The sequence below is a fragment of the Panthera leo genome, chromosome A1 (assembly GCF_018350215.1).
Source record: "Panthera leo isolate Ple1 chromosome A1, P.leo_Ple1_pat1.1, whole genome shotgun sequence".
NCBI lineage: Eukaryota > Metazoa > Chordata > Mammalia > Carnivora > Felidae > Panthera > Panthera leo.
Genome location: NC_056679.1, coordinates 26,190,158 through 26,206,460, shown reverse-complemented (window position 1 = coordinate 26,206,460; position 16,303 = coordinate 26,190,158). Strand labels below are relative to the sequence as shown.

Genomic DNA, 16,303 nt, shown 5'->3' with positions numbered 1-16,303 from the left:
ACGGTTGCCGATATCCCTTCCTCCAGTGGAGGCCCTTCACCTCCAGCAGGAAACCCTTGTGCCTGACCCGGAAGCCAACACCGGCCCCACCCTGCCCTCTTCTCTCACCTTTCACTTTAATCTCCCCACCCCCATTTTCCGGTGCCCCCATTTGACTCGGAGGAACACCAGAGGGTTTGTAAGGTTTCCTCACAGTGTTTCCCATGCACATGCTCGTCCCCACCTTGTCATTTCCTTTCTGTTTCTCATGGAACCCTGGACATCTTCCAGACCCAGAACAGTGCCACCCCACCCACTGCCAGCCCAGATTGGGGCCATGGCGTCCCATAGGCTCTTGTCGCACAGGATGGATTTCTGTGTCCCGGCCATCCTTTAGTGGTTGGAACAGGGTCTATCCTCAGTAAACTGGGAGGATTTGAGGCTCAAGAACCTTCCATCTTTTGTTCCCTGCATCAAGCATGGTGCCTGGCACATAATCAACAATAAATATTTGTTGCGTGAAGTGAACACAATCTCACTTGAACTTCACAGCACCAAGTAGAAGTTGGCATATTATTATCTCATTTGTATGGGTGAAAACGCAGGCTTAAAAAATTGAGATTCTCTCAGAAAGGATCTTGGTATTAATCCTAAAAGAAAAGAAAAAAAGTTATCTGGCTCCTAAGGCCACACACGGGACATTCTACTAAATTGTGAGTGCTAAATTAAATGGCTTTTTTTTTTTTTTTTAATTTAAGAATGTTTCTGTAGCTGTGAATTCTGTTTGAAGAATAAGGGAACGAGTGGTTCTCACCTTTGAAGCTATGAAGCAGTAGTTATACACTTTAGAATATTCCTTGGTCAAAGAGAATTGTTTTTGAACCTTCCCTTTGCATAAAGTTGAGTTGGTATCATTAGTTGAGAAATAATTACATAGTAAAGAGCACTCAGCCCATAAGAGCCTTTGTTGTTGTTGTTGTTGTTGTTGTTGCTTTTAAATCAGTCCTTTACAGGAAGCTGGTTTTCACACAGGTAACTGCTGCAAAATATTTTTCCAGGTAAGAGCAACATTCTTCAGCCAATCAGAGGCATCTCTGTTGTGCGACTTCACCTACCTCATTACCATTTACTACACAGGCCAGCCATGTAATTACCTTCGGTATGGAACACATCCTGTTTCCGCTTGCTCAAACTCCCAGACTAACATTTTCTCTGACTTTCCAGAACTGGGCTGTGAAGCCTCAGACAGGTAAATAAGTGGCCTGACTCTCAAAACCCCTGCCTCCCAGCCTGCTGGGGCACAAACTCAAAGCCAACCCTGAACTGTGAGAAGCGCGACTAGCGAGCTCCCACTTGGTGCTTCGGGAAGAGGGTCATTAAAGGAGTCCCTGGCTCCAATCAGGGGCTAGTAAATAATGCCCCGGGACTCACACACGGGCACCTCCTCCTGGTGATCCTGCCCCTCCCTCTCCCCATGAGCAGACCCAAAAAGCATTAACAACCGCCAGAACGTTAACGGGGAGCCCTAACATGACAGACACCAAAACCTCCAATAAGCCTGTCTCCTATCCTTTGGCCCAACATAACAAACAGAAAAGGGGTGATGATTTCTCAAGGGCCAGCCTCGAATGCCACCTCTGCCTCTTTGTAGCAGTGTGTCCCAGAGCAAGTTATTCAGCCTACCAGGCTTGCTTAGCCATCTGTAATACGTATTTTGTAATTTATACTTGAGGATAATAGTATTTACCTCACAGCTGTTGTGAAGATTAAATAATACAGGGTGTGGAAAGTGCAGGGCACAGAGCTGGCCCATCACCAGACATTATTTCTCTTCCCTCTTTCCCCCACCCCCATCCCCGGAAGCTCAGAGAAAAATGGCTTAATCATCATGAAGGAACTTGAAGACTGAAAGCGCAAAAGCAGGGGGTGCAAATTCAGCCCCCCGCCAGGGCCAGGAGATGTTAATAAATACAACCAGTATGAGGGCAGGGGGGCTGTGACAAAGAGGAGAAAGTGTGCCCCATGGAGAAGGGCCTCTTGGAATTCTCTCAAATACAGAGGCGCCCGGCCCAGCGTTACCAGAGCTTCAATTATTTAAGAGAAGCAAGAAAGAAATCAAGATACTTGTTTGAGAGTTCCCAGTTTTTAAAAGTTGAATCGCATTCAAATAAAACAAGAATATCTTGAAGGTCAAATAAAATACATTCCCTTGGGCCTCCAGTTTACAATCTCTCTTCAAGGTAAAAATACAAATGGCACAATACGTTACAGAGGGGACTAAACTTGGAGACCAGTGCAAATCCTGTGGCACTCCCGTCATTTACTGTGATCTATAATCCCCAGACATAAATCTGGTAGTTATCACCACAAATAGCCAACATGTAATGAGCTCTTACCGTGTGCCTACATTACCTCACCTAGTCCTAACAATCCTATAGGGTAGGTCTTACCATGGTCACCATTTTGCAGATGAAAAAAACACAACGGAGAGAGATTACTTTCCCAGCATCATCTATTTGTTAAGAGGTGATGCTGAGATCAGCAAATGCATGCTCCAAATCCCAGTTTCCTCAACACTCCCAAGATCCATGCTTAAGTAGGCTTGAAGCGTTAAGGAAGAGCGGCTCAGGGAGAATCGTAGTCGACAAGTCATTGCTGCCATGTCTACTCCGTCACCGTGTCCACTTGGCACAGATTCTCAAGAGACATGGGAAGCAGAATGTTTTCTGCCAAGGGCCTTTGGCTGGAGGTGTTTTCTGCCCCGCAAGCTTCTCAGGAAGAGTGGCTCCTGAATGTAACCAACCGATAAACAAAAAGCAGCCTACACTTAAGAAAATTAGGGTCAATATTTGTTATGGCCTGGCGTCCCTGACAACTAACAGGATGTGGGTACAGAAGCAGTCATCAGACTCAGAGCATGACATATCTTCCACCCACCCCACGGGCCACACCCCAGCCTGCCCACCTCCTCCCTGTGTGCTTCGGACACTCAGGTGAGCATAGAGGGTGGATGATATACAGCCTCTCCTGAGAGGCTTAGACTGGTAGTACCAAGGACATAGTCCACATTCCAAAAAGCCTTTACGCATGTCAGAAACAGAAAACTCACCAGTAAATTGAGACAATAGGGTTACCTCTTCCCACTCAACAGATTTGCAAGAGTTGAAAAGTTTGACAACCCCAAGTGTCGTCGAAGACGTGAGGGAAATGGGAATACTCATACACGGCTGGTAGGAGTGTAAATCAATGTAAACATTTAAGAATATTTCATAATATTGCAGGTGCACGCAGCCTATGACCCAGCTACAGCAATCTAGGTACATAACCCCAGAAGAAATGCCCCTTAGGTGCACAAGGAGCTACGTCCAAGAACGTTTACTACAACATTCTATGGGATAGCCCAAGACAGGGGAAGTGATAGGTTTTGTGGTGGGTTCACACTAAGGAACACAATGCAGAAGTGGAAATTCATGAGCTAGATTCGTATCAACCAACATGGTTACATCCTAGGAATCTGACGTGAAGCGAGCAAAGAAAGTCACCGCATGAGAAATAAAACGTGTCACCACCTCTCTGCAAGTATTTTTAAAACACACTATTATGGTATGGTGTGTAGGGAAAGCAAAAAAGACGTGTATTGGAAGATGGGCACTAAATTCATGGTGGTGGTGGCATCTAGGGAAGGGGGACCCGAATAGGACTGGAAAGGAGACAGAAGGAACTAGGACGTTTCTGATAAAACTGGTGTATCCATTCCTTCCGGCTGGTGGGCACGGGGTATTGGCTCTATCTGCTGTTGTTTCTTTCTTTTTCTTTTCTTTTCTTTTTTTTTTAGTGTTTATTTATTTTTGAGAGAGAGAGACACAGAGAGCAAGTAGGGGAGGCAGAGAGAGAGGGAGAGAGGGAGACACAAAATCCAAAGCAACCTCCAGGCTCTGAGCGGTCAGCACCGAGCCCGATGCGGGGCTTGAACCCACGAACCATGTGATCATGACCTGAGCCACCCAGGCGCCCCTTCCTGCTGTTGTTTCTGACTTTTCATCCAAACTGTAAAGTGTGGAAAAAAATCCCATCTTCCTCATGTGTCTGTTGTGAGGACTAAATTAATGAAGAAAGCATGTCCTTACCATACCATGACTCTAAGTCGCCTCATTTCCCCTGTTTTAAAATCTCTGAAGTCAGGGACTGCTTACAGTCCCCAATATCTTAAAATTATAATTGGTGGTGATTTTTGTTTGTTTTTTCTTAAGCCCACGACATAAAGGTATGTGATACGCAATGGGGGTCTTAGCTTCTATTGTGGTAGTTCCTGACCTTTCTGTTTCAAACAGCAGCTACGTGTAAATCAAGATAAATCAGTACATGACTGGGCTGTTACCCAATCTGTATAGCCAACCCTCAGAAAAGGGCTAAGAAGAACTTACCCCATTTTAAACGGTCGTCCCAGCCTACTTAGGAATAGAATGAGGTTCGCTCCTAGCCCTAGATAGGTTGTATCTCTAAAATGAGCGAGTGTATTTCAACATTGTTTATGGATCTTTTGCAGGGCAGCTGCTGGGTTATCCCCCCTGGGACAGACAGAAGTATTAGGTGCTCAGTAACCACGGTAAACGAGCCCTCCAGCCCATCTTTTTAACAGGCAACGGAAGGATTTGCTAAGTATTTCTGAGAGATGAGGACATATTTGGACAATCCGTGGAAAAAAAAATGTGATTACAGATAAGGAGCCTGAGAGGCAGTTAAGTTACTGTGCCGAATGATTTAAAACTGGTAAATAATGATCCCGGAATCCGGACCCAGGTCTGTCCGATTCCAAAGCCTATAATGCCACGTTGGGTTTTATCGTATGTTGACCTGTTGAGAAGTCCGACCCTCCCACCGACTGCGCTGTAAGGTTGCTGAGGATGTTTGACTGGCGCCTCGTGCGTCCCAGCCGGATGTTCCTCCTTTTGAAATCTTGGATCCCGGGGCGCCTGGGTGGCTCAGTCGGTTGAGCGTTTGACTTCGGCTCAGGTCATGATCTCGAGGTCCGGGAGTGGGAGCCCCACGCCTGGCACGCTGCTGTCGGCCGGTCAGCACGGAGCCCTCTTCTGATCCTCTGTCACCCCCCGTCCCTCTGCCCCTCCCCTGCTTGCTTTCTCTCTCCAGAAATAAATAAAACATTTGACTTAAAAAAGAAAATAAAATCATGAGTCACATTCGACATTCATGGGATGACGGACCCCAGGATTAGACTAGACCCGGGAGACCATCTTGCTCAGGCCTCTGCCTGTGGACAGGCCACACACACTGCCAATGTCAGAGAGGACGCTGACTGCCAGGGACGCCAGGAGGTGCTGGGACGCAGGTGCGGCAGGGGACAGACGGCAGATGTTTTCCAGTGCCCGGCTTTTTCATCATTGGGAAATAAGGAATAAATGCTGGGGAAATGTGTATAATAACACATATTATGCTTTATATTTTTCAAATATTTTTTTCACTTGTTTAATGGGATCATCACAACAATTTCATGCATTCAGGGAATAAATATTATACGACTCTTGTTTTACAAATCAGACCAGTGAGGCCAAGAAGTAAGTGGTTTCTGAAGACCGTATAGCGAGGAGTAGAACCCCGATGTTCCAATTCTCAATCTAGCCACTTTCCAGTCCACTCTAAGAGCAACCCAGGAGGAACCACTTACAAAGATTCTGTTATAATGGGCTCGCATGCCAAGTATTTTATTAGATTTCTTGCTCCTCCTTTCAACCTATTTCATAAGCAACAGCAGCCGAATTACTTCTCTTTTTCTTTCTTTCCAACTTATGAACACACGCAGTCTTTTCTTCCAAAACATTTGACGGGGTGTGGCGAGAGCAAAACCCAATGTATTCACGGTCGTCCTGTCCCAGCCTGGCAATTTGCCTGTGTCTCCGGGCATATTCTGATGAAATTACCGCTCAACTCACAGTGTACTTCCTTAGAGCCCTGAGTGAACTCCCCTGCCCCATTAAGCTGAAGTTTTATCTATCCAAGATGTCAACTTGATATCTTATTTTCCATCCTGCCTAATGCTAGCAATACAATCTGTGAAACAACACATCAAAATGGAAATTGCTCCTCGAAAATGCGGTCATAAACATGCATCAAGTTTGTCACGTGGTAGATTTTTTAAAATACAGTTCTGATAGGCTTAGGATATACGTAATCAAGAATACATCTGTGTTTTTTTATTTTCGAACCAGGAAAGTGAGCTCCCAAAGATTTTCGAAGTAGTGATTTGACTTTCAACAAGCTTGTTTTTATGGCCCATCGCTAGTCAATAACCCATTATTTTCATGTGCTGGAACGACACAAGAAGATTAATTTGTACGCTGTGGAAACTCCAGCCAAAACAGTTGGTTAATAATTACTACTTTTCACCGAATGCCTATTATGCATCAAGTGTTATACTCTACTTGGGGAGACTAAATATTATGAAACTGGTTTCACAACTGATGAAGTTTAAAGAAGGTAAGTGACTTACTTGCCTCCGATGGCCCAGCTCAGTAGTAGAAAGTCAAGATTTGAACTCAAAGCCTATACCCTTAACCACTCTGATATGATTTAATTTGACCTGAAGTTTTGTCTTTAAAATGGGGTTTGAGGGGCGCTGTGTGGCTCAGTCAGTTAAGTGTCCATCTCTTGATTTCAGCTCAGCTCGTGATCTCACAATTTATGGGTTCAAGCCCCAAGTCGGGCTCTGTGCTGATAGTGTGGAGCCTTCTCTGTCTCCCTCTCTTTCTGCCCCTCCCCCACTCACTTGCGCACGCGCTCTCTCTCTTTCTCTCAAAAATAAATGAATATGCATTTAAAGTGAAATCAAATCAAATCAAGTAGGGTCTGAAGATTCAGAATCTGGAATTCCCATGAGACGTTGAGTGGCTCTTGAAATAATCCTGCAAATATTAGTATGTTGTGGCGTTCATATATTCAGTCAATCGATACCATTTTCCTTTCTTCTTCTTGGTCCTGGGGATGAAATGGTGATAAGCAGATACGGTGTCTGTCTTCACGGAGCCTACAGCCCGGAGGGAACACCAACTGCTAATTGAATAATCGCACAAGTGAATGTCAAGCTACACCCCTACAAGCTCTGCCACATTTAATGTGATAAAGGAGATGTATGGTACACGTTCGGGGAGACCTGACCAGGTCTCAGAGGTGATGACTGGCTTCAGAGTAGGAAGTGTTGACATCCATGACCCATGAAGCACAACACTCGGTGGGTTGGCGCCTCTAAAGCTGGGGAAACAATAGGAATGACCACCATTAGGATTTCTAACTGAGTCCGGCCGTCAGTGCTTTCAAACTGAATCTCCTATGTCCCCTACTGACCTGATCCCTATTCTCTTAGAGCAAAAGACGTTGTCTCCAGCTCTTTCAACTGAACCCAAGTGTGTTCGAAATGGCCCATCCCGTTAATGGCATGGACGTGGAGAGTACTCGCGGAGAGCAGAGTCGAGGAGGACTCTGCAAGTATAAACGTGGGTAGCTAGGAACTGAGCTCCGTCCTTCAGTAGCAGCGCTGGAGTTGAACAGCAGTGAACAGGGGAACTTGGATGACAATAGTATATATCGCATTTCAGGCTAAGAGATTCAAGCGATGGTAAAATATCCAAGGGGAAACAGCTTGCAGACTGGCAGTGCTGGGGGAGGAGATAAGAACAAATTGTGAAACTGAGTCTCAGACCAGAATGTATCTGCATTCAGTAATAATGATTCTTTATGATTACATACCATCATCATCATTTCGCATGGTGCTTACTACACGTCTGCACACATGTTAACTGCTGGGGTCTTAGAGCAAGACTGGGAGGCAGACATTATTATCATTTCCATTCCACAGATTGGGAATCTGAGACACAGAGAGTTTAAGTGACGTGGCCAAGGTAATAATGCCAAGCCAGTTTCAAACACAGGCAAGCTGGCCCCCAAGCCATATCCTTAACCAGCCGATGCCTCCCTACATAGCGTTACCAATGACAGCGCCCTTGTACATCCATCCCATGCTTATCCCCCCACAGCAACGTATTCCCTCGACAGAGGAAGTTTATTGTTCTGCTTAGCTTTACAGAAGGCAACACAAAAGCCGGCCCACAACAGAGGGTTTCAGAACTCAAACCCATGTCTTCTGATTCCAAATTCAGTATTCTTTCACTCCACCAACGCTGCCCTTGAAAGCTCAGGAGCTCCCGCCTCAGGCAGCACAGAAGGAAAAGAGGGAATTCTCACAGGTGTTGAGGAGAAAAGAGGGACGGTGTAAGAATGAAAAGCTAGAAAGACAAAAAGCCTAGAAAGCCGAATAAAGATATTTTCCCTTCTAGTAACAACCTTACCAAATCGCGATTGATGACTGTGGGCAAAGTGCTATGTTTGGTGATTAATAAAAGCTTGTCCAAGATCAGATGCAATGCTAAATACCTTGCAGCAGACTCAATTCTTGTCCTCGACGAGCTTACTGTCTTGCTGGGAAGTTAGTCAGACTTCAAACACAGGGAAAGAATTTTTTAAGGCAATCGTACTGCCAGTTGAATGTCTGGGAGAAGAGCAGGAGGATTTCGGAGAAGGAAAAGTTACCAGCTGAATTGTTACAGAGAAGTCACAAAAAATGCCTCATGGGGAAGATGGGTCCTGAACAGTTTACATAGAGAAATCGTTATGTGCTCATGCTCTTCTGTTTATTTTTATTTTTTTAATGTTTGTTTGTTTATGTATGGATGGATGTATTGAGAGAGAGAGAGCAAGTGCAGGAGGGGCAAAGAGAGGGAGACAGAGAATCCCAAGCAGTCTCCATGCTATGAGCACAGAGCTCAAAACCGGCTCGAACTCACAAACTGCAAGATCATAACTTGAGCCAAAACCAGGAGTCGGTCGCTTAACCGACTGAGCCATCCAGGTGCCTCTCTTCTGTTTATTTTTAATTACATCCACACATTTATCCTGATCCTTTAGGGACCAAGACGGCAGAAAACAAATTCATATCCTTTCCGCTATGCTTCCTCTCTCTTGCCAAAAAGTGAAAAATAATAACAACTTCTCTAAACGCAGCGTTGAGGTAGTCACCTGAGCGGCCTGTTCCAGTTCTAGAAGCTCTCCTTCCCCTGCCACAAGAATAAGTTTTATTTACACTCTTACCCCAAAGGAATTTGAAAGTGCTCTGAATGTGCCCAAGGGGCCACCCTCCAACTGTTAACTAAGTCAACAGTCCCTCAAGGAAGTAATTTTGCTTTTAGAAACCGGTAAAGCCCCACCTGTAGCCGAAGAAACATAGTCCATGTGATTCCTATTTCCCAAGAAGAAACTAACCCAATGTGGACAGCGTTTGTTAAAGTGGTTTCCTTATCACCGTAAAGGAATCTCAAAAAGCCAATCTACAACCAGGAACCCAGCTGTAAATCTCCCCAAGTCCACCTGTGGTAAAACAGATGCCTGAAATAAAGACCAGAAGTTGAACAAATCCCTTGCCCCTTGATGCAAAATCCCGTTGCTGCTGTTGAACAGGATTTACAGACCTTGAGTCAATTAAAGGGAATTATATGCGGCACCCAGCACGGGCAAATTCATAGACATGATGGTGGTTACCAGGGGCTGGGGGAGGGGGAGACAGGACAGTTGTTTTTAATGGGAACAGAGCTTCAGTTTGGGGAGATACAGATGTTCTGGAGATGAATAGGGAATTGGAGCACAACAACGCGAACGTGCTTGATGCCACAGAACGGATTAAAATGGTAGATTTTATGTTCTGTATATTTTACCACAGTTTTAAAAAAGGAGTAAAGAGAATTTGTTTCAAAACCTGGAATCGAGAGCCTTTCCTAATAACAGTGACGAAGGCAACTGCCACCTTTTTATGACAAACTAGTTTTTAGTAAACTATTTTTAAAATACCATAAGTGAGGGGCGCCTGGGTGGCTCGGTCAGGTGAGCATCCGACTTCGGCTCAGGTCACGATCTGAAGGTTCGTGAGTTCGAGCCCCGCGTCGGGCTCTGTGCTGACACCTCAGAGCTTGGAGCCTGCTTTGGATTCTGCGTCTCCCTCTCTCTCTGCCTCTCCCTGGCTCATGCTCTGTCTCTCTCTCTCTCTCTCTCTCTCTCTCTCTCAAAAATAAACACTAAAAAATAAATACATAAATAAATAAGTAAAATAAAATACTGTGAGCGAAGGGGAGGGAGACAGTAAGGCTTTTGAAGAGCGTAATATGAAGAAGAATCAAACTGTTTACCAGGAGCCATAGTATGAGTAATTCAGGTGCACCATCATTTCCTGGATTATTTGAGGAACAACTCAGCCCGCCAGATGGTCATTCAGCAACCTAACAGAAGTGCATTGAGGGTTTGAGCCAATTCTTATCCCTTTAAGGAAACTAAGACTGCAGAACTATATTTCGGCGCCTGGAATAGACCAAACTCATAGAAACAGAAATAGACTAGAAGTTACCAGAGGCTGGGGAGAGTTATTGTTTAGTGGGTACGGAGTTTCTGCTGAGGATAATGAGAAGATTCTGGAAATAGTGGTGACGGTTACATCACATTGTGAGTGCCCTTAATGCCACGGAATTGTACCTTCTGGAATAGTTACGTTTTATGTTCTGTATATTTTACCACAATTTTTTAAAAATGGTAAACCATCTCAGCCGCTTGAAATAACAATAAAATGAAAATCCTTTCCAAGAAAGAAAGAGGGAATCCTGAGGAAAAGGACGAATAAAGAGTTGGTAGTTGGTAGACAGCGGAAGGAAGAAACCGTATTTCACAAAAGGGCCACTGTGGGCATGAGGCAGCACGTAGGCAATCTACCCTGCAGACATCTATCCCGGATCTCTGCTGGCAAGGTCCCATTCAGCCAAAAGTTTTTCTAGCGGCCCAGCCCCTCTTTCTCTGTCCTCCTGTCCCCTTCCTCCCCCTCCTAAACTATTCAGAGCCCTAACCCGTCATTTTCTTTCTTTTAAATTGGCAACCGCCCACATTGGATAAACAAGATACACAGGATGGAGGGGGGGTGGTGAAGCGGAAGCACATTGCAGGGCTAAGAAAACAAATAGCCAATGAAGCAGAAGAAACCACAATGTGACTTAGACGAGCTTGGCCCTGGAGAGAAGTGTCCGACGAGTCAATTATTTCCAGATCTCCACCGGCCCTGGGATGGAGAGGGCAAACCGCACCGTTTGTCGGAGTGAGTTCCTATGGGGTGGAGTCCGAGTCAAAGGAATGGATAGAGAGAAACAAGAAGGGGACTGAAGGTCCCTTTTCATTAAGTTGTCACTGGGAAAGCCAAGTCTGTAATAAAGCTTGTTGGGTACTGATTAAGCTCTGCGGGTTTGGGCAGGGAGGAAAAGGATAAAATAGCAGTCATGACATGACACCTTCTCCCTGGCTCTCACTGGAGCAAAGCCGGAAGATGTGGCCCACGCCAGGCACGGAGGCCACAAAGCCACATGGCCACACACTGAGAGGTTCCCTTGGGCGCTCAGGTCTGAGCATCTCGGGAAGGCGGCAGAAGCAGCAGGAGGAAGGGCGGATCACAGGCAGGTGAACGGGCTCTGCCTCTTTGGCACTCTTAGCCATTGGGAGAAAGACCTAGATGGACCTTGCCTTTCCATGAGCTCTTTCCTCAGCCATGAGCACAGAGGCAAGGAGACCCTTAAAAAAAGTCAGTTGTGGTTTACTGTAGACGGAGGTGAGCAGGGCCCTGTCTCTCAGACAAAGAGAGCTGCTGGATGAGCTAGATGATTTGTTTGTAAGTCCAGCCTACCCTTTTGGCAGGTAGCAGTATAAACGCTCGCCCCCCCCCCCCACCCCCGGCCCCATTGCATAGAGTCAAAACGTGGGATGCACCCTCAGGATATTCTTAATACAGGCCAGCTTTGCCGATGTGAAGTGCACTCGCTGCCTGAACGTCAGTGCCTTTGAAACGTTGACTGTGCAGAGCGCTGTGAAAAGCACCGTGGGGAAGGTGACCAGAGAACAGATCATGCAAATACGAACCATGTGGATACGTACCACATGGATACGAATATCAATGACGACAAAAGATAACGCATAAAAGGGGCACCATGACACTGGGTGACCGGGGAAGATGTGTAGATGGAAACAACCCTGGGACTTTTCTGGAGAACCAGGCTTGCCAGTAAAGTGGTGAACTTTCAGTATTAAAACAGTAACGCTAACATTAACCACCATTAACCTGAAAGAAACCTATGTTTGTTCCTCCAGAACAAAGGAGCAACAAAGCCCTCAGTCGACCAGTCACATTTTCTTCCTTCTGGACTTTGTTCCTTTAATTGCCAAACCGTGTTTATGACTTTTACTACAGAATAATGACTACCGTGTTCAAATGAAGTGATTTATTTTAACTACGTGCACGACATATTATCGAAACGAACAGAAAATGGACCCCACGTGCTCAGATTCTTTGGGTACAGTTTTTGCATACGAAAATTACCAGTCTCAGTTACCAAGCACGATCATGATGAATTTTCCTCCTTTTGACTTTTGCTCTGCACCCCCTTTAAGTGGGAAGTTGGACTGGATAATCCCCAGGTCCCTTTCAACCCCATGAAAAGTCCCATGAGTCCATGTAGGAGGAGGGATCGTGGACTGTCAAATGAGGAGCTCTGACAAAGAGAGGGGAGGGGCGCCTGGGTGGCTTGGTCGGTTAAGCGTCCGACTTCGGCTCAGGTCATGATCTCACGGTCCGTGAGTTCGAGCCCCGCCTCGGGCTCTGTGCTGACCGCTCAGAGCCTGGAGCCTGTTTCAGATTCTGTGTCTCCCTCTCTCTGCCCCTCCCCTGTTCATGCTCTGTCTCTCCCTGTCTCAAAAATAAACGTTAAAAAAAAAAAAAAAAAAACAAAGAGCGGGGAGACTGGGCGACCTGAACCCTGACCCACTGCCACCATTGGTATGCCCGTGGGAACATCCCCCCACCGCCCCCCGGCAGTCAGCTATCACTGTGGGCAATGGGAGCACCAAAGAGATGGTACCAGGGTGGCTGGGCACGTTTGGGGTTTTCTCAGGTGCGTATAAAATGTTTTGCAAACACGACTTCAGGACACATTCCTACCACTGCCCACCCCATCCCCCTCAGACCAGATTGTTGCCCCTGAGACCCTCCTGTAGAGAAATCCTGTAGGGTCACCATCTGTGTGCTAGTGTCTCAGCTGTAAACCTGGAATAATAATAACATTGACCTCTCTCCCCATAGTGGCGTGGGGATTGACTAATTAAGCCCTGTAAATCGCCTTGAAAACTGGACAATAGAATTCTCTGCCTGACTGTCAGAAAGAATTCACACCATCCCCCGGGCCTGACCCGAGGGTGGTGGCACAGCTCTCTAGTCCCTCTTTGCTAGTATTTTGTCACACTTGGACAAAGGGCTCTGGAGTCAAAGGGCAGCTTAAACCACACACCCAATATCTCGCTAAGAGGAATTCCTGAGAATCAGCTTAGTGCTGATGATGATTGCCAAACGCTCTGAATCACTTCCTTTTCTCCCACAGACTAGCTTTTTCTTGATTTGTGTTCCCAGATGAAATGGGTGTGTATGTGGGTGTGGGAGAGGGACCGTGCCTGTAGCCCCAGGCTTGTACTTCCCAGTGACATGGCGGCTCTAGATGCTGCCACGGTGACCCAAATAGGGATTCCCTTCAAAGCTTCCTCTTCCTAGTCCCTGTTTCCTAATCTTGGTTCAGATTTCACTTTGATACTTAACTACTCGAGGGCAGCCCCTGCCTGGTTTTCCACCCAGATGAAGCCGAGGAAACCAGTGTGGCCCAGAGCCCTCCACGTACAAAATCATGCAGGGATGTTGTACAATTAAAAAGCTGCTATGGTTTCTGTGAAAACAGCTCCGTGCAAACATCTGGACCTTCTGCAGATGGTTTACTAATCCATACATATCGCTGCCAATGAGCTCTTTGCAAAATCCTTTTAAAGTATATCAGATGTGACAGGTTTCCAGAAGCTGGGATCCTGAGTTTAATGTGCTGACATTCAGAAAACCCAATAGCATTCCTGATAATTCACAAAGCTCCTTTCAAGTAACTTTGTGATGCAGTTATTGAAAGGGCAGGACTTTTCTTTAAATCAGACCTGACAGATTAAAAAATAAATAATAACTATAAAGAGGAATGAGTGAATTGGATCAGGAAAACACGACTGTTATTTAAAATGGTAATTTAAATTTTCACTTCGATCAAAAACAAATAGCAAATGGAATTAAGTGAGGGCTTACATCGTTATCTGTTTTAGACACCAGGGTCACAACTCGGAGTATGAACCTGTTTTGTGTACCTAACACAAGTCGACAGGTACTCTGAATGAATGAAATACCAACTACATAAAATACTGAATAGATATTAATTGCAATACCCAAATCCCCCAAATCTTCTCAGTTTTCCACCATTCTTTCATTCCTTATTCACTGAACACCTACTGTTTGTCACCATGACAGCTTATGGGGTCACCGTGATGAACAGCTGTGGTCTATGCCACGAAGGAGCTAACGGTTTATGAAAGGCAAGGATTGTTCATAAATATAAGCCCTCTTTCTCTAAATTGTTTAGAGCAGTCTGCTAAAGACAAATATGTCTTGCTAAAAATAATGAAGCTTAGCAATATTATCATTTTTAAACATTTAGATCTTTCAATAATTCACCATTAAAAAGTTACACTCTTTAAATCCAGAAATGGTCAAGAATATTGCCTATCTGTCCATTTTCTACTCTAGTCTCTATTGTGACTCACAGAACATGGAAAGAACTAACCTTGAGTAAAGTGACAGCAAAGCTAATTGAATAGTTAGTGGATAAATTCATGACCTTGGCCTCATTAGCAGAGCACTCAATCTAGTAAATATAAAGAAATAAAATGAAGCAATGCTCTTTACCCAGGATTGTTTTGTTCACGGCCATACAACTTGGAAATAATAGCCTGAACAGTTATATACATTATGGGAGGAGTATACATTGATACAAGTTCTCCAGAGATAACTTGGCAATATCTATTACACATTTGTGCACATAACTTTTGGCCCAGTAACTATACTTCTAGGAAGTTCTCCAACCAATAGATGCATGCGTATTTGCAAAAACACATACACAAGGTTTTTCATTGATTCATAGTAGCAAAAAACTGGAAATAATCTAAATATCCATCAATAAGGGATTGGTTAAATCAATTATTATATCTCCATGCAGTGGAATACCATGCAGCCATTTTAAAAGAATGAAATAGATCTAGATGATGTAGATCAACCTCCGTGATACACTACCAACTGAAAAAAAACAAAAATAAGGCACAGATCATATTGAATAATATGATACTCTTTGAGATTTTCAAGAGGAGATTAAAAGGATTTTGTAAAGAGCTCATTTAAATATATATGTGTGCATATATAAAGTGTATTATGCATGCATGCTTGAATTTACATAGAAAAGACACACAGTGGTTGCTTTGAACTTTAGAGTCAGGGATGAAAAAGACCAATTTTTCTTTTCGATATGGTAACCCTTGAATTTTTTTTTTCAGATTTTAATGTAATTAAAAATAAATGACCTGGAAAGATTGTCCACATGTTCTGTCTCTCAATTCAATGGCTTCTTGTGTTCATCCAGACTTGAGACATTCAGTAGTGTTTAAGTACTTCAAGAACACTCCAAACTATCTGAAGGCAGGGACTATGGCTCGTGGTCTTGACCTTCCTTGGGCAAGTTACCTATCTTTCATAAACCTGTTGCCTCAATGGTATATGGAGACAATAACAGCGGTAGCTAACATTTATTAAGGAAGAACCACGATCCAGCCTCTTACTGCTTTTAACGTGGATTGCACCGAGTCTCAAAACAATCCTAATAAGCATTATTGCTGTATCCCATTTTATAGATTAGAAAAGACACTTATCACTAAAGTTCTAAGTGGAGGCTTTGTCTGTGTCCAGGGCCCTTGTACCTACTGGGTTGTGTAAGAAGTGAGAAGGTGCGTGTAAAACACTTGGCAATGTCCGGCTCTTCAGGAAGTGCTTAGGAAACGTTAGATATTATTCCTGATGTTATTTCTTCCCTGCCAGGAAACTCTTCCAGCCATTAAAAACATGCACCCAACTGAACTGAAACAAGGTAGCTCTGTGCCGAAAGCACTGAGATCCTAGCAGGGGCAGGCTCATGGGAGATACACAGCCACTACTTGGGCTCAGACATGTGGAATCACCTCACATGTCTTCAGCCACGTGTGGATTGCCACGGGAAGTCATTAGGGAAAGTACTGTAGCAGGGTATGTGTTTTCCCCTTGGGATATGAAGGTTTTACT

General features: G+C 44.7%; 1 long non-coding RNA gene across 1 annotated transcript; it reads right to left on the bottom strand.

Annotated features, from left to right (window-relative positions):
• Window positions 1–7,087: 7,087 nt before the first annotated feature.
• Window positions 7,088–9,118, bottom strand: LOC122211209. Its single transcript, XR_006198575.1, has 3 exons — window positions 9,064–9,118; window positions 7,336–7,646; window positions 7,088–7,242 (listed from the first exon to the last, which is right to left on the bottom strand). It is a non-coding gene; the product is annotated as an uncharacterized LOC122211209 (long non-coding RNA).
• Window positions 9,119–16,303: the final 7,185 nt, after the last annotated feature.